Genomic DNA, 22611 nt, shown 5'->3' on the forward strand with positions numbered 1-22611 from the left:
TTCTTTTTTTTTTTCTGAGATAGGGTCTCACTCTGTTTCCCAGGGTAGAGTACAGTGGTGTCATCTTAGCTCACTGCAACCTTAAATTCCTGAATTCAAGTGATCCTCCAGTCTCAGCCTCCCAAGCAGCTAAGACTATAGGCGCACACCACCACACCTGGCTAATTTTTTAATTTTTTGTAGAGACAGTGTCTTGCTGTGTTGTTCAGGCTGGTCTCAAACTCCTGGCCTCAAGCAATCCACCTGCCTCAGCCTCCCAAAATGCTGGGATTACAGGAATGAGCCACCATGCCCGGACTATAAGAGTAAATTTTACCAAGGCTGTCACCCTGCCCAGTCAAGCAGTAGATGAATTTGAAAGTACTTTATAATATGGGGCAAGGACTCTGGGCTTCATTCTAAGAGCAATGGGAAGCCACTGAAAGATTTTTAGCATGAAAGTAACACAATCAGATTTGTGTTTCAGAGCAATCACACAGAAGCACTGCAGAAAATGGACTAACAGGGGAGACAGAAAGACCATACTATAACATGGAGAACCATCTAATTATAGTAATTGAAAACTAGTCTAATAGCATGGAGGAATAGAAAATGTACATACATATTTAAAAATGTACATTTTTAAGGAACAGAAAATGTACATAGATACTTAAGAGGTAGGATACACAATACTTACTGTTTGTAGTAGTTTGTAGATTGTTTTGCAGTTTGTAGTTTTGTAGTTTATATATTGAACATGGCAGAAAAGGAATAGGGAAGAGTTAAGTAAGTATGGTGCTCAGGTTTCTGATTAGGGAACTAGGTGCATAGTGCCACCATGTACTGAAAGGTGGAACAAAGGAATAGGAACATACCTGGATAGAAAGATAGGTTCAGCTTACAGCATGGTGAGTACAAGATACTTGGGGCATCCAAATGAAGAGGCCCAACAAGCAATGGGCTATATGAGTATGAAGATTAACAAACAGACTTGGACTAAAGACATAGATATAGAAACCATCAACAGAGAGAAGGTAATTAAAATCACAGAAAAGGATGAGAAAAACCAGGGATATGAGAAAGGAGGAGGACCAGGCCAAGGACAATAGAGATGTGAGAGCTAAGGAGGGTTCAGTTGGCCTATAGACATTTAATTAAATAAATGAAGTGGGCAAACATGGTTAATCATGACAACAGTTATGTTGAGAGAGCAAAGCCTTATACCCAGGGAAAACTGACACTGGTTCCGCTGAGAAAAATTAGCAAGCCTGTATTAGGTAACAGGAGTGCCCACCCATTATGCTCTTGGCTGTAGTTTCCAGATTTATTTTAACCTGCCACCTTGACAAAAAATATAGTCATCCAAATAAATAAAAATGAACTGGGAAAATCATGGTTGTTCTAGTTTTCTTTTATTTAATAGATTCAAAGTGGATACCATCTGTGCAGCCAAGCAACATAAAACCACAAGAATCATTCTTGTACCACTAATGCAATTCAAAAGCCATATCAACATAGCACAGACAGTAACATCAGATGTAGTTTCAAAATGCTATAAAACAAAATAATTCTACTCTTTGGTTCCATGCTTTAAAAATACTATGGTATATATGATTTTCAGTAAGATTTTTAAATTGCAGTCATGTTCTTAAACTAGTGGCAAAAAACACAATTTTAGTCTGACACACCATTTACCCTACTTTTAACTTTATTTGAACCTTAAGGATACTCTTGCTAAGTATCCTGAGGTCAATTAATAACTATTTTCTAAAACATATCAAATTTTTAACCAGACAATTATCAAAATTCCTATAATTAGTTTCATCTAGGATTGCCCCGGAGATGAAGAACACATTCTAAGAAATTCTATGTGATTCATTTGTATGCCACAGATATATAGTGCTTCATTGACAGTGATTCTATTGCTAGATACAAGGCTATATATAATAAATATTCACATTGAAACCACATTTTGGGAAAAAGGTTACCAAATTTAGTACTGAAACTGTTATCCATATCTAATTGCCTTCATGGAACAAAACCCTGTTTTCCAGCCCCAGAATAGGTTCTATCCCTTAGTCAAATGGTTCTATCCCTTCTTCAAATGAATGTTACTAACATTATCACAAACATAATGCCTCTCTGTATATTCAAAACTCATCTTCTTCTGAAAGTCTGCCCATTTTTATCTAGCGTTCACTCACAACATATGTGTCATTAATGTCACACTTTCAGTCAGGTTAGTTTACCTTTGCTGGCATGTTTCTTGCACCTTCTACATGGGCTGGTCCTTCCTCTCACAATGCATCACAAATTCCAAGGAAATGGGGACTTCATTAGTCATCTCTTTATAAGGGTCTGCACACAAAAGCCACTTGATATTAGTGGCCAGCCAATTCTATGGTCTCCCAAATACAGGGAATCAAAAAGGAATAAGGTTCCCTAATATTTTGTTTTCTATTAAACAGTCAGCAAGTCACATATTTACCCTTACCTTTCTCACCTCACCCTCCAATCCCAATCCAATGAAAAACTAGATCATTAGATTCAAGCAGAGCAAAAACCTGATAAGGATAAGGTTGATTAAGAAAAAGGAAGAGGACTGCAATGGCTTGCTTACACCTGTAATCCTAGCAAATTTGTGAGGCCCATGTGGGAGGATTACTTGAAGCCAGGAGTTAAAGAACAGCCTGGGCAAAATAACAAGACCTGGCTGGCCTCTACAAAAAAATCTTTAGAAATTAGCCAGGTGCAGTGTCAAGCACCTGTAGTCCCAGCTACTTGGGAGGCTGAGGCAGGAGGATCACTTGAGCCCAGGAGTTTGAGATTGCAATAAGCTGTGATCACACTACTCACTCCCGCCTAGATGACAGAGCAAGACCTTGTCTCTTTTAAAAAAAAAAAAAAAAGAAGAAGAAAAGAAAAAGGAAGAAGTATGAGAAATAGGGGGGAGAAAATAAGAAAGAATGATCAAAGCAAAATAACTAAAAGAAAAATGTATGCCAAAAATAATAAAAAGGAATAAGATGCATAATAAGGCAATAACGTCAAATTATAACCAAGAAAAAGAAGTCTGAAAGAAATAAATTCAATCTCTTGCTCAAGTAGAACCCTAAACCACAGCTCACAGGACAACTAACAACTTTAAAATCCCAGTCCAGGGACATGTGGTTATCCCACCCTGGTACTTGTTACACCAAATATTACTGCTGACTTGCGGTGCTCCCATGTCAGGATGAGTAGACTACCAGCATTTACACTCCCTGCCAACAGATACATCAGTAACTTGGGGCTGGAGGGGGAACCAGAATCACAACAGCAGGCCAAGGACTGTACAAAACGAGTCTGGTATTGAGGTTAAAATTAAATGAAAGCGAAGAGAAATAAGACAAGGAACGGTGAGAAGAACAAATACAGCATCAGAGGGGGCTCTTCCTATGTGTAGGGAAGGCAAACATCTGGAATTATTCGGTGCTGAGTGCCACCAAACTTAAGACTGTTTCTCCCTTGCAATTATTTCTTAGTAAGACCACACAAAGAAAAAATAGACCTAGAGGCTAAAATGATGGAGAGTGGCTAAAGTCAGTATAACAATAACCATTAAAAAGCAAACACATTTTTAAAGTAACAGAGAAGTTAAAAGTGCACAAAGAATATTCCGGACTGACTTGGAAAGATATTCATCTTAAGTTATATAAGGTAGCAGCAAATATGTATAACATCATGGTAATATTTTTATAAAAATATATGTTTGCATATGCATGGGAAGTCTTCAAATGATTCCAAATAAGTGCTGATATTATGTGTGATTTGTACTTTTTTAAAAAAAATTTTCCTGTGTTTTTCAATTTAATTAAAATAAAAATAATAAGACTTTTTTTTTTTTGAGACAGAGTCTCACTTTGTTGCCCAGGCTAGAGTGAGTGCCATGGCGTCAGCCTAGCTCACAGCAACCTCAATATCCTGGGCTCAAGCAATCATACTGCCTCAGCCTCCCAAGTAGCTAGGACTACAGACATGCGCCACCATGCCCAGCTAATTTTTTGTATATATATTTTTAGTTGGTCAATTAATTTCTTTCTATTTTTTTTTTTTTTTTTGGTAGAGATGGGGTCTCACTCAGGTTGGTTTCGAACTCCTGATTTCAAGCAATCCACCCGCCTCAGCCTCCCAGCGTGCTAGGATTACAGGCGTGAGCCACCGCTCCTGGCCAAAAACCCTTTTAAAATAAAAAAAGATCACCTTCCAGATTATTCAGTCTTTACCCTGATTAAATGTAATTGAATGAATTAGCAAACTATCCCTTTCATAAAGTGCAGCTTTGGGAGGGCTGCCTCCCATACTGTGGAGAGAACGGGCCACTGGCCAAGCCCAGCTGCATTATGGTGGGAAAAAACACAAGTTTTCAAGACGAACAGTAAGGTCTGAACCCAGCATCACTATTCACTAGTCCGGTGACCCATGGCAAATTATGTGACATTTCTTTAGCGCCAACTTCACTCTCTTCAGGAGTGGAATAATAACTACCTTAACAGATTGTTTTGAGGATTCTCAAGAACAGCTCATACCTATGAAGACACAGACTGGTGGGGCAGGTACCAGAGAACAGTCACCCTTTTGACCACTTATAGTTTTTGTAACTTCATGAAACAATCAGTTCTGAAAAATTCAAGAATGTTTGCGATTTTCACTGACCTCCCCTCAGCCTGTGAATCCTCCAACTAATTCTCACCAGAGCAGCGCAGTTATTAATGCTTCCTTCTAAATCACCTACACCTAGCCCTTCTAGGAGCGAGTGGACCAATCATCCAGCCCAGAAAAACAGAGGAGCAGGGGTCAGAGAAGGAACACCTGCTTGCTGAAGTGCTTTGTCCTATGAGAAAACCCAGTAGGATAGAAAAGAGCTCTTCTAAGAGCACATACTGCAGAAGCATGGGCAAATGAATTGCAGATGTCATTATAGACTCAGTATGACATAAGACACTTTAGCAGAATTTGCACTACAATGGTTGTTCCCTCTTTAGTGATGTTTTAAAACCTCCAAGAATGTCCACTACAAATTCTAGTAAAGTTTGAAACCACCGAGACAGGAAAAAAGGGGGGGAGGAGTGTGATGCAACTATTATAGAACAGGGTTGCACAGCCAGACTTTCTGCAGTGACAGAAATGTTCTAGCTCTATCTGTCCCATACGGTACTGTAGGCACGAGCTACACATGCCTTCTGAATACATGAAATGTGGTTAGGGCAACTGAGAAACTGAATTTTTCATTTTATTTAATTTTGATTAATTTAAATAGTCAAATGTGGCTAATGACTATGGCATTGGACAGAATATGCCTAGAACCTTGGGTTAATGACTTGTGCTAACTTACAAAGGGTGGTACACAGAAAAGTTAGCTAAGTTTAAAAAGCAAATAGACACACACACACACACACACACACACACAGCAAAATAATATTCTCTGGCTACACATAAAATTCAAGAATTCACCTTGATAAAGCTGTGGCCCTTGCCTGACCTCAACCTGTCTTAGTAAGTTCAGGCTGCCACAACAAAATATCATAGACTGGGTGGTTTAAACAACAGAAATGTATTTTCTCATAATCCTGGAGGCTGAAAAGTCCAAGGTCAAGGGTCTGGCTGATTTGGTTTCTGGTGAGAGCTCTCTTCCTGGCTTGTAGGCAGCCACCTCCATCCTCACATGACTTCTTTGTGCTCATGGTGGGGGTAGGGATGGGAGGAGAGAGAGAGAGATCTACCTCTTCTTATAAGGCTATCCTATCAGATTAGGACCCCAACCATATGCTCTCATTTAACCTTAATTACCTCCCTAAAGGCCTTATCTCTAAATACAGTCACATTGCAGGTTAAAGCTTCAATATATGAATTTGGGAGACTGAGGGCACAATTCATAACACAACCCTCCACTGTTCCCTAACTAGCTTTCTTATCATCAGTTCCAATACTCCATGCACTATCTTTCTCACCATTAATCATCTTCTAGAGCTGCAGTCCCCAAACCACAGGCCATGGATCAATACTGGTCTGTTAGGAACGGACACACAGCAGGTGAGCAGCCAGGGAAGCTTCACCTATTTTACAGCCACTCCCCATTGCTCACATCACCACATAAGCTCCACCTCCTGTCAGATAGGCAGTGGCATCAGATTCTCATCAGAGTACGAACCCTACCTTAAACTACGCATGTGAGGGATCCAGGTTGCACACTCCTTATGAGACTTAATGCCTGACGATCCGAGGTGGGGCTGAGGTGGTGATGCTAGCACTGGGGAGCAGTTACAAATACAGATTATCATTAGCAGAGAGGTTTGACTCCACAATAATGTAATGTGCTTGAATTATCCCAAACCATGCCCCCAACCCCTAGTCTGTGGAAAAACAGTCTTCCATGAAACTGGACCCTGGTATTAAAAAGGTTGGAGATCACTATTCTAGAGGCTTAGATTTCTGCCTACTCTTATCACACCACCAGTTTATACCTGAGTAAGACTTAGACCCTGCTACCAGACACCTGAAATTGACCAAGATTAAAACTTGGCTTTGACCCTCAAAAATGGCTTCTTACCTCTTAAAACTATTGTGCAGAAAAGAGTTAACATACCAGGACTGACAATGCTCTACTTAAAAATGCTTTCAAGGTTGGCCCTTGCTGGCATCTGGGAACTTGGATTTTGGGAGAATTCCCACCACCGTAACTAAGAGGGATTCACTATGCCTAAACTGTTTGTACAAACAATGTGATTTATGCTGAACACTTGCTTTCCTTCTAGGAGTCTGGAATTTTGGTAGTTGCTAGCCAGAGAATACACATATGCCCAACACCCAGTACAAACCCTAGGCACTGAGTCTCTAATGAACTTCCCTGGTAGATAGCATTTCACATGTGGTGTCACAACTCCTTGCTTGAGGAATTGACTGTGTCCTGTGTGAGCTCATGGGGAGAGGACTTTGCCCCATACAACTTTTCCCTTTACTGATTTTTCTTTGTACTCTTTGTCTGAAATAAATCATGACCATGAGGACAACTCTGTGCTGAGTCCCTATGAGTCCTCATAGTGAATCATCAAACTTGGGGGTGGCCTTGAGGAACCCCAACACACAAAGCAATCCACTTTCTTTGATTCACATTCCAAACACCTATTCCTAATAAAAGAATTTTATATTCCTATGTTTTAACCTTTCCAGATTTCACTCCAACCCATAATTCTGCCTGTGCTGGCCTTATCCAGTCTATTTCCTACAATTATCACAACTACTCAGAATAAGATGACCATTAACTCATCAATTCTCTATGTCAATGCTTCTAGAACTGGGGTGAATATTTTCCAAGAGATAAAAGAGATAGGGAGAAGATTTTTTTAAATATAAATATGTTTGTTTTCTAATAAAAATTAGTTTCATTTTACTTGACCTTTCTGCAAGAGCAGAAACTGCACAGCACTCCTAGAATTTGCCTAGCAGTTTCCTCTTCCTCCAAATACCCTTAAATGTTAGTCATCCATGGGTTTCCATCTTCCACCCCCTTTCATCTTACTTACCATGGACCACTCCATTTACTTCCATACCTTTAGCTTCCATTTGTGATCCCTAACTCCTTAACTTCAGCCCAGTCATCTGTCCTGAGTCCTGGAAGCTTACCTCCAGTCACCTACATTTATAAATCCTACAAACCAATCCTGAGGCTAATGTTCTTCTTGACACTTTGTTCAAAAAAATCATCTAGAGCTGTTTACTTTACAACTCAATTGAACTGTCTACAACTACTATTATCACAGCAATCCAAAGTTACACTATTTGAATCCTTTTCTTAATATATCTTTTTAGTATTCCATCCCATCCCATCATGTAATGTACAATGTAATAGTACAATACTATACTATTTAGTAGTACAGTATTGCAGAACTTGGTCCCATACTGTGCAAAGAGAAGCCATTTAATAAATGTTGATTCAATAAATTAATAACATCATCTATCTATCAGATCTGCAGCAAAACAGAATGGAACACCATGCAGGAAGACTAGCTGCATTCAGGAATATCACTACTGGTAGTTTCACTTTTTTTAGTTATATATGAATCAGACTTTTCAAAAAGTAGTTTGGAATAACCAGCTAGCCATTTTAGGGAGAAAATACAGTTGGATGAAAAATTTTAACTTTAAAAATTAAACATTCTGTTTTAAGAAGATGCTAGAGGATTTGTTTCACCAAGAGGAAGGAAAAACCCAAGAAAGAAGATAGAGCAAACAGAAGACTCAATATAAGAGAAAGGATACAAAGATGGATGACAGTGAAGGGAAATCACACAGCACATACAAAAAAAAAATTTTTAATAGGATACGAAAGGGTTCTTTATATCTGCCTGAATTTCCTTCTCAAAATAGGAAATTTTTTAAATGCCAAAATAGTTCAAAGAAATCTCCACAATCTAACTTAAAAAAAAAAAAAAGAAAGAAAAGGGAAAAAAAAGAAGGGAAAGGAAAAAGCAACAGCAGCAGTCTGTTGTGGTATCTTTTATCTTGATGGAAAGATCTAAAGTTCCCCTATGGATATTACCATATCAAGATATCACCATTACCAGCTGTGTGCTTTCACAATTACCTATGTAGGTTACAACATGATACTTGACAATGGTTGGCTTCAACTGTCCTGATCAGAAAAAAATATTTCATAGGATTTCAAGAACAAGTTTAAATGAGAGAGATCCAACTGTCTTCTTTTGATAAATGACGCCTCTCAGTAAAGAGTACTAATGACACCTTATAAACAGTCATTTAACTACTCCACCAACCAATTTAGAGGCTTCACCAAAAGTCCAACTAAGAAATTCAGTAAAGGCAAATGGAATTTTAAAATGCAGTCACCGATAAACAAGTAAGCAAAAACAAAACAACCCAAACACACACAGTCACATGTGTGCTCAAGAACTAGGGCAAAGCCCAGTTAATTCAGAGCTTCCAGTGGATTCTTGCACACTCTTACATTTGACAAAAATCATGGAAGTCTTAATAAGAAATCAGAGCGCAGAAAGTAGCTTTAAAAATGACTATATGGCCAAACTGATACCTCACCACTAAATGGAAACTGAGAAGAAAAATAGAGTGGTGTAGGTTTTGAATATTTTTCCCACCTTGTCTAGCTAAAAGACAAGACCACAAGAAATGTGCTTAGCATCATTTAGAATAAAATGTTTTACTTAAATACAGCATTCTAAAATGTCACACTAATACAATCCTTAAATAGCAACTATTTTCAACATCCTTTTATTTTTAAATTGACCAATGCAATTGGATTCCATTAACAGCTAATTTTTGCCAAATTTAACTCTAACAAACTCATTTAAGTTAAATGACCATAAAGAATAAAATACACATACTGTATTTTTGCATTCCTACAATTCAAAAGCAACAGTATCAAATTTTTTCAGGCTGTGAATAGACATGCCATACTTTAGTCTAAAAGCATATTTTATTCCAAAATTAGGAGTAAAAATAAAGCTCGAGAAGAAGTGACTTCTCAGTCTTGAATTCAGTGGCATTAATATTAATGACAATCCCACTCATTGCAAAGGCATGTCCCAAAGTGTTTATATTATGAAAAATGGGTCTGGAATGTCATCTTCAGTAAATTTGAAATTGTTTAATCTGAGGTTTTGCTAGATTTGTAACAGCTGCACTTGTGTTTACAACTATAATGAGGTCTTTACAGCATGGCACTCCTTTACACATTTTTTTTAGATCTGGTTATACTGATCAACGGAAATGAGTTTGATATCTCTCTATAGCTACAAGTTTAGTCAGAATAAAGTTTTGTTTTGGATTAACATTGTACAACAAATGCATCTCGGATGTTCAGAAGTTTTATGCTATTGGTTACAGAAAGGACAAAAACTTCCATTCATATACAAACATTTGGAAAATGACTCAATTTGTGTTTGTGAAATTCGAATTTTGTTTGGGGAAAAGATATGCATATCGAATACACCGTGGATCTAATTTGTTTGCTGGCATTCATTGAGAGTCTCAGGGCATGTTACCAAGCAGAAACTGGTTAGGCAGTATTCAAAAATTACATTTCTTCTAATGCCCCTATTTACACAGTAGAAAGATGTAACAAAAAACCTGCCAAAGACTTGCTTAAGAATTCTTCAACAGGAAACTTCAACACTCGCCCCCCCCCCAAAGGATGTGGCTATTGGTGCAATGAAAAGAGCACCAAACAGGAGTTAGTTTCCCTGGGTAACAGTCCAACAGCCTTGCCACTAACCTCGGTTTCCTTCTCTGTAAACATTTCAAAGAGAAGTTAATATTGAAGGTGAATGTTTTCTGCTAAAATCAGTTGAGCTTGAGTAACCACAAATGCCCAGTTCTTCTGATTATTGAAAAGGTTATATCATCCCATAATCATTAAGACACATTTAAAAGCTGCACAAACACATGTAACCCAGGAAGTTCTTCAATATCTCCTTTTTGAGCAATCTCTTGGGAACCCCCTAATTCTGAGCCAAATTAATTTTTTTGGAAAAGGCCCCACTCTATTATTTTTTAATGCCTATCTTACTGCAGCATACATAATTACTGTGAGAATCTCATATAGTCTATATGAAAATAATTTGGAAAGCACAATGAATTTTAGGGATTATAAACAAAGTATAACATTAGAAATGAATCAAGAAAACAAAAGAAGTGAAAAAATCCATGTTTATTTTATAAAACCAATGAATTTTTTAAAAAGTCAATAGAACAAAGAGCTTTGATTTCTAAAAGGTATATATTACTGCTTGGGAATAATAATAATCTTTTTCCTACAGATATGAAACCTTGAACTCAACAGAGAGCCCAGGTTATTACAGTAATTTCCCCAATAAGTATGATAAATGTGTTATGATCTACAAATTTTTTTCTAAGTGTTAGTTTGACAAATGAATACATTTCAAAATGATTCAAAAGTTAATAAATTACTTTAGGCAAAAGTCGTAAATTAGAATGTCCACAAAAGATAAGTTAAATGAGTGAAGCAATCAGATGGGCTTGCAGCAACTAGAAAACAAAACACTGTCCAACGAAGACAGCCAGGATTTAGCTCCTGCCAGCTGCTGCAGAAAGAGAACTCAAACTTAAGTGTTGTCACACTGCTTGTCTTAGCCCATTTTGTGCTGCTATAACAGAATACCCAAGAGTGGGTAATTTAACATATTGACTGCCACACTAGAAAAAAAATTTTTTTCCCTGGGGCCATGGTGTTTTATGAAAGCAAAACAATCCTTTCTAACTTGTTATTTTTTTTACTGTTTTCTCTGTGAGTTATATGCAACACAATCCATGTTTTTAGAATTAAATTGCCAATATTAATTGTAACAATAAGAACATCAACAAGTAAGATTTTCACGAACCAACTGCAGGGTTTCGCCTCACGAGGCCCCAGGCTCAAAACTAGCTTGAGTTAAATACTGCTCACATGGCAGTCAACATGTTAAAAACAGACATGTATTGGCTCCCAATTCTGAAGGCTAGGAAGTCCACATCTGGTGAGAGTCATCTTATTGTGTTGTACCACGGCGAAAAGCATTACGTGGGGAGAGAGAACTACAGAGAACTGAACTCACTTGTGTAACATATTCACTCTCAAAATAACAAACCCACTCCCACGATAACAACATTAACTCATTCATATACAGCAATAATACCTAAAAAAGTGTTTCAAAGATAATTAATATGTAGTCATCTAGTCATAGCCACTGTGGCCACAAAACAATGTAACCAAAGATGGTTGTGACCAAGTACATTTTCAAGGAATTACCCTATTTTCACCATTCTGCCTCAAAAACAGATAATTATTTTAAAACTCAAATGATTTTAAATTAAACAGTTAGATTTAAATTTTTTAAAACCAAAAGGACTTAGTACAATTTCATGCAAACGTTAGATGTGTACAGCACACACGTAGAACTAAGAGAAGATACCAGAAATTCTGATATAATAAAATAAATTTCTAGCTTTTAATACCACCAAAGGAATGTCACTACCAAAATTGAAGATATTTTTAATTGTGCTTTTATTTCTTAACTTACAACTAGTCAATTTTAAAATAAAATCAGTCACATTACAGCATTTCAAAGAAAAATATTTGTATATTTATGATACTCCTAAAACTGGCTGTATAGTTTCAAAAAAATTCCAATTCAAGAAAATACTTATCATCAAGAAAAAGTTTCACTAGCTTTGCCAACCTTTTTAGTACAATGGTTAAAAAATCTAATAGTACTGGTCAGAATCAGAAATACAGGATATTACTCCAGGTACCAAAATATATTAGGTTATTAAGTATGAAATGTCTGATTTCCTTAAGTACTAAGTTTGACAGCTGGTATCTCTGACATTTCACTTTGACACTTGTTTATTTTTTTTATTGTGAAGGTACATCCTCATTCTTTCAAACACATACTTTGGCTTATGATTATCAATTTTTTATAGCAATTTTTGTGAAACCATGGATAAGTCAAAAATTCTTTTTATTTTTTAAAATGAGTTACACTGTGGAACCCACACAGAGTAGACAGCTCAAAATACCAACCAAGTGTTTGGGGAGGCTGTGACTAACGACTGAACAGTATGTTGATGGTTTGAGAAGTTCTGTTCTGGTGACTTTAATCTTGAAAATCTTGAAAATAATGACAAGCTGAAAGCTGTAGTGGAAGTAAATCCATCTCAACCTACACGGAAATTAGGCTCAAGGTCTGACGATACTATCCCAACAATATTGGACCATTTGAAACAAATTCGAAAGGTAAAGAAGCTGGATAGATGGGTTCTGCGTGAATTAAATGAGCATCAGAAGAGATACCATCTCAAAGGATGCCTTTCTTGGCTATCACAACATGAAGGCAAACTATTTCTACACCATATTGTCATGTGATGAAAAATGGATTCTTTTTGACATTCTCAAGTGTTTAGCACAATGGTTGGATAAAGATGCAGTGCCAAAACGCAGTCCAAAACCAAATATTCATCCAAAAAGCTAATGGTGTCCATGTGGTGGCCCAGCGCTGGTATTATCTACTACAGCTTCATGAAACTTGGTCAATCCATTACAGTGGATGTCTACTGCAACCAATTGGATGAAATGATGAGGACGCTTGTGAATAGCAGCTGAGATTGGTCAACAGAAACAGTCCAATCCTCTTGCAAAACAATGCAGTCATACAAACAATGCTCCTCAAACTACAGAAGCTGAACTTGGATCATCCACCGTATTCACCAGACCTTGCACCAACTGACTACCACTTCTTCCAGGCTTTGGACCACTTCTTGTACGGAAAAATATTCAATTCTCAACAAGCTGTGGAAAATGCCTTTTGTGATTTCATCACTACTCACTCTCCAGGCTTCTTTGCTGCTGGTATAAAGGAGCTACTGTTAACATCACAAAACTGTGTCGATAGTTTAGGCACATACTTTGATTAATCATACTGCTTCTTGTTTGAGATATAATAAATGAAACTTTTGATTCAAAATCAGACATTTCAGATTTAATGACCTAATACTGTATAAAATACTACTTCATAAATAAAATGCATGATGTTATACCCCTAATACAGGGTTACTTACTCTTGAGACCTATGATTAGTGACATATAGCTTCAAAGAAAAGCAGAAATTTGGTATCAATTGTCCAAACCTGTATTTTATATAGCCTTTTTTTTTTTTTTTTTTTTTTTGAGACAGAGTCTCGCTTTCTTGCCTAGGCTAGAGTGAGTGCCGTGGCATCAGCCTAACTCACAGCAACCTCAAACTCCTGGGCTCAAGCGATCCTCCTGCCTCAGCCTCCCGAGTAGCTGGGACTACAGGCACGAGCCACCATGCCCGGCTGATTTTTTTTTTTTATTATTATATATATTAGTTGGCCAATTAATTTCTTTCTATTTTTATGGTAGAGACGGGGTCTCGCTCAGGCTGGTTTTGAACTCCTGACCTTGAGCAATCCGCCCGCCTCGGCCTCCTAGAGTGCTAGGATTACAGGCGTGAGCCACCGCGCCCGGCCATATAGCCTTTTATTATAAACTTTGATCTGTACAGGTAGACTAAGGAGTCATCATAATCTATATTGGACAATGTCATATTTGGGTACCCCACCTTCAGAAAGCTGGGGGGAGTCCCTTTTTTACTTAAGTCAATTAAAAAGAAAGCAATCTAGGGTTAAATAAAAGTGATTCTTTCAAAGAAGTATAAGTCTTACCAATCAACCAAAATATATAATCTACATGCATTGTATACACCACATATAATATCTTTCAAAGAAGTATAAGTCTTACCAATCAACCAAAACATATAATCTACTTGCATTGTATACACCACATATATAATAAGATTTATAAAATGATACCATATCACCTAGAATGTTTTTTGTTTCTTGTAATCAAAAACCCAACTCTATTCAAGATAGGCTAAGTTATGCTGTAATAATGTTTTTCTCATGCTGTATGTCCAATGTGTATGTGGGAGATGAGAGAGGGGTCTGCTCCACACAGACACTCATGGATCCAGTTTGATGGATACTCTGACATCTCAACACCAAGCCTCCATAACCAACATGGCAAGAAGAAGAGAGAGCTAGGTTATGCATTTGCTAATAAATGCTTCTATGTGGAAGTAACCTGCTTAAAACCTATTGGCTAGAACTATCACATTGCCCTACCTAGCCACAAGTTAACTGGGAAATGTGGAGGAGGATATAGATCTTTAGTAAGTATTAAGTGTTTCTGCCACACCAAAGAAAACTAGCTAAAATAAAGGGAACGTATTGGTTCAAGAAGTTGGAAAGTCCAGAAATAAGGCCGACTTCATAGTTGATCCATCTCTCCAACCTGCTCCCCTCATAATAGCAAAATAGCTTCAGCCATTACAGGAGTCACATTATACACCACGCCACCCAAAAAGTGAGTACACACTGCTGTTCCACCACCCCAAATAAGAGACCTCAGATGTATTCAGACTGGACTTGCTCATGCCCAGCCCTAACCAATAACTGTGGAACAAACAATGACTGTGGACCATGCAACAAAATAGATTGCGTGAAAACAATCCCAGGAGCTAAGTGTGGGGTCAGTGTTTACCAAAGCCTATAATATAATGACTACTGAAAGAAAATCTAGGCCCTGTCAGGAAAGAGAAAGGAGGAAGAGATGCTGGATAGACACTCAGAAAATGTCAAACAATTAATGTCAATTAGTTGTCAATTAACAATTAATGCTGGATAGACACTCAGAAAATGTCAAACAATATAATCAAAAAGAACATACCCTGAAGAAGCCAGCCAAGCATTATGGAAATAGGCATACACACAAAAAATAGCAGTATGAACTACAGTGAGTAAGAATAGAGGAAAAATCATTATTCATAACCAGAAATGAGCATCAAGGAATCAGGGGTTGATAAAGAAATCTAAGAGTTCAGCAACTGAACTTACAAACAGGATCAGAGAAATAGGGCTGCACACAGTGGTTGACACCTGTAATCCTAGCACTCTGGGAGGACAAGCCAGGAGGATTGCTTGATCTTAGCAGTTTGAGACTAGCCTAAGCAAGAGTGAGACCACGTCTCTACTGAAAATAGAAAAAATTATCTGGTGTGGTGGTGCACTCCTGTAGTCCCAGCTACTTGGGAGGCTGAGGCAGGAGGATCGCTTGAACCCAGGAGTTGGAGGTTGCAGTGAGCTATGATGACGCTACTGCACTCCACACTGGGCAAGAGAGCAGGACTCTGTGTTAAAACAAAAAATAACCAGCCCAGGAGGATGTTGGAAATCACGAGGGTAAATAGCCCTCCAAATTCTTATGAAAGAAACAAAAGGATTTTGCAATTCTGCACCTTTGAACCAAACCAGGTAAGGGATCAAAGACAAACTCATATACTTAAATAAGGTCTACCCTGAATAGACAGAGAAAGAGAGAATGTGTGTATGTGTGTGTGTGTGAGAGAGAGAGAGAGAGAGAAACAGCAGCCTCAAACTGTCTTATGGGTAGTCACCAGAATACCAGACCCTAGATCTCAAATTCCACTAAAATAGGTTAAATTTACATAAAATGTTTATATGACATATTTATTCTGTATTACAAAATCAGCATTGGGTCTCTAGAGGAAAATGAAAAAACAAGCTCCAGAAATCTGAAAAATGAAAAACATGAGTAAAAGGTAATGAGAAATATATTCAGATGTAAAGTCAGGTCATCTGGGAACCCTGCCCGTTGGATGCGGTAAGGCTGACCGCAGTTCCAATCCCTTCCTCTTCTCCTCCCCTCCCTTAACCTCACTTCCCATGGTACCTGCACTGTTTCTAATTTTCAAAGGTCTGGAAAGGGGCAAAGAAAATATAAAGCCCAATTCAACATTTTATAAAAGCCTGACATAGTCTCACTAAAACCTGTTTTTTGTCATGTGGAGGTGGGGAATAACCCCAGGTTTTATTTTCAAAATTCAAGAAAACAAATGAGCTAAATACTCTCACCACTCGCTATTTCCTGAGGAAGTTAGAAGCAAAGATGATGGAGCAGTGCGTGTTCAATTAGGAAACAGAAAACCCCACCTAGTAATAAGACTTATTCATTATAACAGGATAGGAGCAGCAAGAAATTGGTTAGCCAAAAGCAAAGAGATCTCTAAAAAATATAGGAATAGCAGATAGCAAAAGCAGCCACTACCCCCAGAGCGGAGGTGGGGGCCCAAGGAAGAACACTTCCTTCTCCCAAGGTAAGAGATTTGGGGGCAGGCATATGCATGGCTCACTGAATAGCAGAGATGTCTCCACGGACACTGCACCAGCACAACTTGCCAGAAACCCACTCTCTAAGGTGCCAGGCAAAGGTCTTCACAGGGAGGTATCCCACTGTTCCAAAATTGCCTGAGGGCGATGCTAGGGTACACCGTTGACCGCTGTATATACTACTGACCACAGCGCGCCACAAGAGGCTGCGCTAGGGAAGCTGCACACCCACATGAGCCAGCGCTACGGAAGCACATACGCTGGAGATCCGGCTCTGGGGAGGCTGCACACGCCCGGGAGCAGGTGCTGGAGAAGCCGCATGCGCCAAGGAGCCCGCGCTGGAGATGCGCACACGCCTGGGAACAGGTGCTGGAGCAGCGCACAGCCTGGGAGCCGGCGCTGGGAAGGCCGCACACGCCCGGGAGCCGGCGCTGGCGAAGCACACACTGCGAGCTGGCGCTAGAACAGCCTCACACACCACGGGCGCCTGACACTGGAGCAGCGTTGCGCGTGCGAGCTGGGGCTGAAGGCACGCGTGGGGGCTGGCGCCAGAGAGGGTGCGCTCGCGTTCACACACACACAAGCGGGCGCCGGAGAGGCAGCGGGCACGTTCTGGCACACGCTTGAGCAGCCACGAGCACGCAAGGAACGCTTGCCAAACAAACTGAATTTGTAATTTGAAATTTCCCGATAAAGAAAAATCCAGGAACAGATGACTTCATGGATGAATCCTATCATATATTTAAATAAAAAATAATTCCAATCCTTCACAAACTATTTCAGAAAACATAGAACAATTCCCAACTTTCTAAGATGCTAGTATTACCATAAATACCAAAGCCAAAGACATCGCAAGAAAAAATATTACTCACCAATATTCCTCATGAACATAACACAAAATCCTAAACAAAATATTACTAAGCTAAATCCAAAATCATATAAAAAGGATTATACAACATGACCAAATGGAATTTAATCCAGGAAAGCAAGGTTAATATAACATTCACAAATCAATTAATATAATAAATCACATTGTTGCAGCAATGTGTCATTACAGCTCTTGTTGCAGCTCTTATTCATTTGACCGGGGAAAGAAACGAGAGGCACACACAAAGAGTGAGAGAATAGCCTTTATTCTCCTACAGCAGACTCAGCACACCTAGTGTTATAGCTCTCTTCTTGTCTTCCAATGTTCCCTCGATGTTCTCCCCTTCTACCCCTGCTTTTGTGCCCTTGGTAGGGCTCAAGAAGCATCCAATCAACTACAAGCTTTAACATCCAATCAGCAACAAGCTTTAACATCCAATCAGCAACAGGCTTTAACATCCAATCAACAACAAGCCTTAACATCTAACCAAAAACAGTGGGATTCAAAAATTACCCAATCAGGATCACGCAAACAGTGTGGCCGGAAACAGGCAGTGGCACGTGGGACTGGGGCATTCTGGCAGGGCACGCTGGGTCCCAGGGGCCCAGCCCCAGCAGTGTGCCTCTAACTGGCCACGTGCAGCACTGGCCCCCGGAGATGCGGAAATACGGGGAGGTGGCAATCGGCCGTGACCCGGCGCCTGACATTTTCCGCATCAATATTAAATGAAAAAAGGAACAAAATCACATGGTAATGTCAATAGATGTAGAAAAGCAACATTTCTAACATCTGTTCATGATAAGAATTCTCAACAGTCTATTAGACTGGGCACTGTGGCTCACGCCTATAATCCTTGCACTCTGGGAGGCTGAGATGGGAGGATGGCTTGAGACCAGGACTTGAGACCAGCCTAAGCAAGAGGGAGACTCCGTCTCTACTAAAAATAGAAAAAATAAGCTGGGCATGGTGTGCACACCTGTAGTCCCAGCTACTCCAGGGACTGAGGCAAGAGGATTGCTTGACCCAAGGAGTTTGAGGTTGCTGTGAGCTAGGCCAACACAAGAGCACTCTAGTCCAGGCAACAGAGCAAGACTGTCTCAAAAACCAACAAAAAAAAATATGTTAACAGAAGGAAAGTCCCTCAATCTTATAAAAAGTATTATGAAAAACTTATAGCTAACATCATACCTAATAATAAAAGATGAAATGGTTTCTTCCCAAGATGAAAAACAAGTCAAGAATGTCAACTCTCTCCATATATATTCAGTAAAATACTGGAGAGTCTCTCTAGCCACTGTAATCTGGCAAAAAAAGAAAGAAGGAAAGGAAAGGAAAGGGGAAAGAGGAAAGGGGAAAGGGAAGGGGAAAGAGGAAAGGGGAAACAGAAGGGGAAAGAGGAAAGGGGAGAGGGAAGGGGAAAGGGAAGGGAAAGGGAAGGGAGAGGAAAGGGAGAGGAAAGGAAAGGGGAGAGGAGAGGAAAAGGGGAGAGGAGAGGAGGGGGGAGAGGAGAGGAGGGGGGAGAGGAGAGGAGGGGGGAGAGGAGAGGAGGGGGGAGAGGAGAGGAGGGGGGAGGGGAGAGGAGGAGAGGAGAGAGGGGAGAAGAGAGAGGGGAGGGGAGAGGGAAGGGGAGGAGAGGGGAGGGAGGAGGGGAGAGAAGAGGAGAGGAAAGGAAGAAAGAAATTAGACATCCACACAGGAAAAAGCAAAAATTATCTTTATTCACAGATGACATGCTGTTATATGTAGAAAATCCTATGGAGGCCGGGCGCGGTGGCTCATGCCTGTAATCCTAGCACTCTGGGAGGCCGAGGCGGGTGGATTGCTCGAGGTCAGGAGTTCAAAACCAGCCTGAGCAAGAGCGAGACCCCGTCTCTACTATAAATAGAAAGAAATTAATTGGCCAACTAATACATATAGAAAAAATTAGCCGGGCATGGTGGCGCATGCCTGTAGTCCCAGCTACTTGGGAGGCTGAGGCAGCAGGATTGCTTGAGCCCAGGAGTTTGAAGTTGCTGTGAGCTAGGCTGATGCCATGGCACTCACTCTAGCCTGGGCAACAAAGTGAGACTCTGTCTCAAAAAAAAAAAAAAAAATCCTATGGAATTCACAAAAAAAATCTGCTTGAAGTAATAAACTCAGCAAGGTTGTAAGATACAAGATCAATATACAAAAATCAATTGCATTTTTATATATTAGCAATGGACAAGCCATTAATAAAATTTTTTAAAAAGTTCTATTCACAAGAGCATCAAAAATAAAACACTTCAAAATAAATTTAACAAAAGAAGGGCAAGATCACTTAAAATTACTAACTATTGCTGAGAGAAATTAAAGATCTAAAAAAATGGAAAGAGATTCCATGTTCATGTTGAGAAGGCAATTCTTCCCCAAGCAGATCTATCAATTCAATGTAATTACTAATAAAATCTATCACAGCAGAGTTTTTCTAGGAAAAAAAAGTCAAGCTGATACTAATAGTTACATGCAAATGTAAGGAACCCAGAATAGCCAAAACAATTTTGAAAATGAAGAAAAACACTGGATGACTTACATCACCTGATTTCAAAACTTACTATAAAGCTACCATAAACAAGACAATGTAGTACTAACATAACAATACGAATACAGGCCAGGCACAGAGGCCTGCACCTCTAATTCCAACATTTTCCAAGGCCAAGGTGGGAAGATCGCTTGAGGCCAAGAGTTTGAGACCAGCCTGGGCAACACACAGAGAAACTAAGCAACACAGCCTGGGCAACACACATAAAAACTAAGAAAACTAGCCAGATATAGTGGCATGCACCTATCGTGCCAGCTACTAGGGAGGCTGGTGCAGAAGCAGCACTTGAGCCCAGGAGTTTGAGGCTGCAGTAAGCTATGATGACCCCACTTCACTCCAGCCTGGCTGACAGAGTAAGTTCTTGTCTCTTAAAAAAAAAAAAAAAAAAAAAAAAAAAACGGAGAAGAAAACGATAGGCATATAGACCACTGAAACAGAAATGAGAGTCTAGAAATAAAACCTTTATGGTCAACTGATTTTTGACAAAGGTTCCAAGGCAATTAGATAGAGAAAGGATAGTTTTTTAACAAATCATGCTGCGACAACTGGATATCCATGTGCAAAAAAAATGAATTTGGACTCATTCCTCAAACCATATATAAAAATTAAGTGGAAATTGATCACAGAACTCAAGTATGATACAAAAAAAAGAAATTTATAAACTGGACTTCTTCAAAATTAAAAACTTTGTGCCTCAAAAGATACCATTAAGAAAATTAAAAGACAAATAACAAGACTTAAAGAAATTATTAGCAAAACATGTCTGATAACGGACTTGTATCCAGAATGTACAAAGAATGCTTACGACCTAATAAGACAAACAACCTAATCAAAAAATGGACAAAAGGTACAAATAAACATTTCAAAGAATATGCAGAATTGGCTAATAAACACATGAAAATATGTTTAATATCATTAGCCAATACAGACATTCAAATTACCACCACAATGAGATACCACTTCATACCTACTAGTATAGCTATAATATAGACACTGTGGACAGGATGCAGTGGTTCATGCCTAATCCTAGCACTCTGGGAGGCTGAGGCAGGCTGATCGTTTGAGCTCAGGAGTTCAAGACCAGCCTGAGAAAGAGTGAGACCCCCCGTCTCTACTAAAAATAGAAATAAATTAATTGGCCAACTGAAAATATAGAGAAAAAGCTGGGCATGGTGGTGCATGCCTATAGTCCCAGCTTCTCAGGAGGCTGAGGCAGAAGGATTGCTTGAACTCAGGAATTTAAGGTTGCTGTGAGCTAGGCTGACTCCACAGCACTCTAGCCCAGGCAACAGAGTGAGATTCTGTCTCCAAATAAATAAATAGACACGGTAACAAATGTTGATGATGTATTATAGAAAAAAATCAAAACCCTCATACATTGTTGGTGGGAATATAAAATAGCACAGCCACATTGGAAAATAGTTTGGTAGTTTTTTAAAGTCAAACATAAACTTACTATAAAACCCAACAATTCCACTCATAAGTATCTTACCAAGAAAAATGAAAACATATGTTCACACGAAGATTTGCACACCAGTGTTCACAGCAGCATTATTCTTAACAGCCAAAATATAGAAGCAACCTAAATGTCCCTCAACTGATAAAATGTGGTATACTCATACAATGGAATACTACTCGGCAATAAGCAGGAACAAAATACTGATACATGCTATGATATGGATGAATCTCAAAAACATTATGTTAAGTGAAATAAGCCAGACACAAAGAGCACATATCTTATGAATCTCCTTGCATGAAATGTCCAGAGAAAGCTAACCTATACAGACAGAAAGCAAATCAATGGTTGCTTGTGGCTGAAAGCAGGAACCAGGATTAACTACAAACTTGCATGTGCAAACTTTTGATGCAAATATTCTAAAACTGAACTGTGGGGACCCTTGAACAATTCCAAAAATGTACTAAATTTACTAAAACTCACAGAACTGTTTATAAACAGACTATACAGCCTCAAAAAGATGATTTCCATATGCACTGTGCCATCTTATAACTAGAGAAAAGCACCAAGAATGCATAATCAGGGAAGATTATAGATTCTCCTATATAACAACTCTCAACTGGGAAATGTTTCTAGTACCTAGGAGTTTATGAGGAGCCTAACAGAATGGCCCAGATAACTTTGCAAGGTTCTTTGCAAACCATATCCTCCCTCCCCCTCCAAAAAAGGTCTTAGGTATTTAATAAAAAATAAAACACTCAAGATTTACACTATCTGAATTTTTATTTTTCCTTCTCCACTTCTGCATTTTTTTAAAAATACTGCAAATTAAATGTACTTTTCTTACGGGTTTTCTTTCATACTAAAAAGCCAATCATTCAGGATCCATAACCAAGACAGAGTCTATACATATTCCAGGCTAAAATAAGATTTTTAAAAAACCATTTGGTGCTGATTTCTAGCTTGACT

General features: G+C 39.0%; 1 protein-coding gene across 2 annotated transcripts in view; it reads right to left on the reverse strand.

Annotated features, from left to right (window-relative positions):
• FANCC (FA complementation group C) overlaps window positions 1-22611 on the reverse strand; it is a 257374-nt gene that overhangs the window by 232759 nt on the left and 2004 nt on the right. The window lies entirely within an intron of this gene.

This window comes from Microcebus murinus, chromosome 12 (assembly GCF_040939455.1).
Source record: "Microcebus murinus isolate Inina chromosome 12, M.murinus_Inina_mat1.0, whole genome shotgun sequence".
In the NCBI taxonomy this organism is placed as follows: Eukaryota; Metazoa; Chordata; class Mammalia; order Primates; family Cheirogaleidae; genus Microcebus; species Microcebus murinus.